The sequence below is a fragment of the Nannospalax galili genome, unplaced genomic scaffold (genome assembly GCF_000622305.1).
Source record: "Nannospalax galili isolate Female #2095 unplaced genomic scaffold, S.galili_v1.0 scaffold35, whole genome shotgun sequence".
NCBI lineage: Eukaryota > Metazoa > Chordata > Mammalia > Rodentia > Spalacidae > Nannospalax > Nannospalax galili.
In genome coordinates this window covers 143,918-147,644 of record NW_008336449.1, presented here as the reverse complement: position 1 = coordinate 147,644, position 3,727 = coordinate 143,918, and the positions used below count along the sequence as shown (strand labels likewise).

Below are 3,727 nucleotides of genomic sequence, written 5' to 3'. Positions count from 1 at the left end.
ACAGTTGGTTACTTTCTGAGCTCCTTGGCATCTGAGCATGGATATAAAGTCATCAGGTAGATTTCAATGGTAATGTTTTTCACATTTACTAATTAATAAGGAGCTAATTTTTATGCTTTGAGGAATTATTATTAAATTTTTTTTAAATTTAATAACCAAATGATTAGAAAAAGCATTTTATTACAGCTTTAACATATTCAGTAAAAATTTCCACAGCAAGGGTACATCTCTTTCAAAGGTGGCTGTAGGAATTGAGGGCGATCTGGCTGTGACATCTGTCACCCCATTGATCGCCAGGGTTGATTCGGCTGATCTGCCTGGCTAGGCGGGTTTCCCCTTCCTCCCTCAACGCTCCACTGCGTAGCTCTCGAAGCTGCATGCTAGGTCAAAAAGGATGACCGTCCCTGATAGAGAAGGACCGGTCTTCAGTCAAGGGTATACGAGTAGCTGTGCTCCCCTGCTAGAACCTCCGAAGAAGCTCTCAAAGGTGGCTGTAATTTTTAGGTTCATAGTTGAATTAATACAGTTATATCAATATCTTTAAAGAAAGATTTAAAAATTTCATTGTAGAGGTCTTTAATGTCTTTTGTCAGATTTATTGTGAGATTTTTATTTATTTATTTTTTCTGCAGCGTCAGTTACACTTGGATCCTTAGTACCTGTGTATGTATATAAAGTCATCAGGTAGATTTCACTGGTAATGTTTATCACCTCTACTGTTTAACAGGAAGTAAGTTTTTATGCTTCCTCCTCAAATATGTATTTTTTTTTTAATTTGATTTTTTTTGTGTGTGTGTCATACAGAACATCTCACACAATTTTATTCATCTATATACCCACTTCCCAAATGGCACCCTCCCATAGCCTCCCCTCTTCTACACGCTGGAGCCCATATACTCTGTCATCCCTGTTACTGTCCACTGTGTTGTCGACACCCCGCCACCCCAGATTCTGTCTGCTGAATCTAGTCAGCCTGTCTAGAGATCCTTGTTTTAGGAAGATCAGCTCTTCCTCATCTAGCAGCAATCAGTTGTCAGTGTTCTTTAGATAAGATTGGGGTCTGCTGTGCATTTTCAGTTCAATGCTGGGAGTCTTTTTGGCCACCCTGGCCAATAACTCAAAGGAAGGTATCTCCTATCTGGCATTGTTTCTTGTTATGTAGCCTTTAGCTATACATATGGACTCTTAAAAATTATATTGACCCCATTAATCTTTGGTTATACTATTCTTTTGGGTGTTTAAGACCCTACAGTTGGCCCAGATAAACCAATTTATTTTTACTCTTAAGGTCGATTGAGTATCTGTTCCTCAGGGGTAACGTAGGCTCGGGAGGAGCCCCTGGCTACTTTATTTTACCAGTTCCATCTATGTGAAGATAAATCAAAGGTCCTGCTCAACCATGGCTGGCTTTGCTTGGAAGCATGGAGGAAATGTTTCCTCTGTGTTGACCCTCCTCTTTGTAGACTGGATGCTGGTTCAGGTTCATCTGTTGGGGTCTGCATGGCCTCCTTGATCAAGAGGACAGGTGACTCACCATAATTACAGAACATTTTGAGAGATGCTCATAGTCCCCTGGAACTTAGTTGACCTAGGAGGGCAAGGAGCAAAAACTGTCTTTTATGCCCCTCTGACCAAATTAATATAGGCCTCAAAGTATGTCTGTTAAACATCCAAGAAGGTTAGTTGCACCAGTTCCACCAGTCTGGTACTTTTAATTACCATGTGCCATGTAGATAAAGCTTGGACAAAGACCAAATGCTCTCAGGTAAGCTTTGCCTAGACATATATTACATTCTTTGCTATGGTTGTATGTATAATTTGTCAGTAGGTTGTTGGACTAATATGGTTCCCTCTTGTTTTTTAAAACTAGCTGGGCATTATTTATCTCTCACATTGTCTAACACTTTTCACCATGGTTTCCCCATTTAAGGTGCCCCCATTTTTCCCATTTCTCCCTTAGGAATACCCTTCTATGGTCCTACCTCTCTTGAGCTCCTTCTTTCCCTTTATCCCCTAGGTTCCTTGTATAACCTTCCTTCCCCCTCCCCTTAAAATAACCCCATTTTTATCCATATCTCCCTTGTTAACACCTGTTTTCTACTGTTCTTCTCTTTCAGATTCTTTCTTTTCCTTTACCTCCCTGGTTTCTCTTGTATCTTTATCCTGATTCCTGTAGTTATGTCTGGATACATACTTATAAGGATTTGGTGCTAAGATCCACATATGAGGGAGAACATATGTCGTTTTTTTTTTCCTGAGTCTGTTACTTCACTTAGTATAACAGTTTCTGTTTCCATCCATTTACCTGCAAATTTCATGATTTCATCTTTGTTTACTGCTGAGTAAAACAACTCCATCGTATAAATGAACCGCATTTTCATTATCCACTCGTCAGTTGAGGAACACTTAGGTTGCTTCCATCTCTCAGCTACTGTGAAAAGAGCAGCAACAAACATGGGTGTACAAATGTCTCTGCAATTGGATGAGTTCTTTGGGTCTATGCCAAGGAGTGGTCTAACTGGGTCAAATGGTAGGTTCATTTGTAGTTTTTTAAGAGTTCTCCACACTGCTTTCCATAGGGGTTGAACCAGTTTGCAACCCCACCAGCAGAAGATGAGTGTTCCCCTTTCCCCACATCCCCTCCAACATTTGGTATCATTTGTTTTCTTGATCTTAGCCAGTCTGACTGGGGTAAGGTGAAATCTTAAAGTGGTTTTAATTTGCATTTCCCTGATTATTAGTGATGTTGAACATCTTTTAAGATGTTTCATAGCCATCTTTACTTCTTCTTTTGAAAACTTTCTGTTTAGCTGCTGAGCCCATCTTTCAATTGGGTTGCTTCTTGTCTTGGTTCTCTGTTTTTTAAGTCCGTTATATATTCTGGTAGTTAAGCCTCTATCAGACGTATCGCTGGTGAAGATTTTCTCCCATTCTGTGGGTTTTCTGTTTGTTTCCTTGGTTGTCTCCTTTGATGTACAGAAGCTTTTTAGTTTAATGAGGTCCCACTTGTTAATTCTTGCCCTTGTTTCCTGGGCTATTGGTGTCCGGTTTAGAAAGTCCTTTCCTACACCTATATCTTGTAGGTTTTTCCCATTCTTTGTTTTTTGAGTTCATTATATATTCTGGATGTTAAACCTCTGTCACACATGTTGCAGGTGAAGATTTTCTCCCATTCTGTGAGTTTTCTCTTCACTTCCTTGGTTGCTTCTTTGGATGTACAGAAGCTTTTTAGTTTAATGAGGTCCCATTTGTTGATTCTTGACCTTGTTTCCTGGGCAGTTGATGTCCAGTTTAGAAAATCCTTTCATACACCTATATCTTGTAGGTTATTGCCAGTGTTTTCTTCTAACAGTATCAGAGTTTCAGGCTTCACATTGAGGTCTTTGATCCATTTGGTGTTGACTTTTGTGCAAGGTGAAAGATAGGGGTTTAGTTTCATTCTTCTACAGTGGAGATCCAGTTTTGCCAGCACCATTTGCTGAACATGCTGTCTTTCCTCCAGTGAATGTTCTTGGCCCCTTTGTCAAATATCAGGTGGCTGCAATTGAACGTACTCATATTTGGGTCTTCAATTTTGTACCATTGATCTATGGGTCTATTTTTGTGCCAGTACCATGCTGTTTTTATGACTATAGCCCTGTAATACAGTTTAATATCTGGTATAGTAATCCTCCCAGCATTGTTCTTAGTGCTCAGGGTTGCTTTGGCTATCCGAGGTCTTGTGTGC

The 3,727-nt window shown here is 39.9% G+C and overlaps 1 protein-coding gene and 1 pseudogene across 1 annotated transcript in view; both read left to right on the top strand.

The window, feature by feature from the left end:
- The window catches only part of LOC103732607, a 3,164-nt pseudogene extending 2,839 nt beyond the window's left edge, over nucleotides 1–325 (top strand).
- The window catches only part of Cacna1b (calcium voltage-gated channel subunit alpha1 B), a gene marked incomplete in the record, with an annotated part of 220,698 nt that overhangs the window by 94,852 nt on the left and 122,119 nt on the right, over nucleotides 1–3,727 (top strand).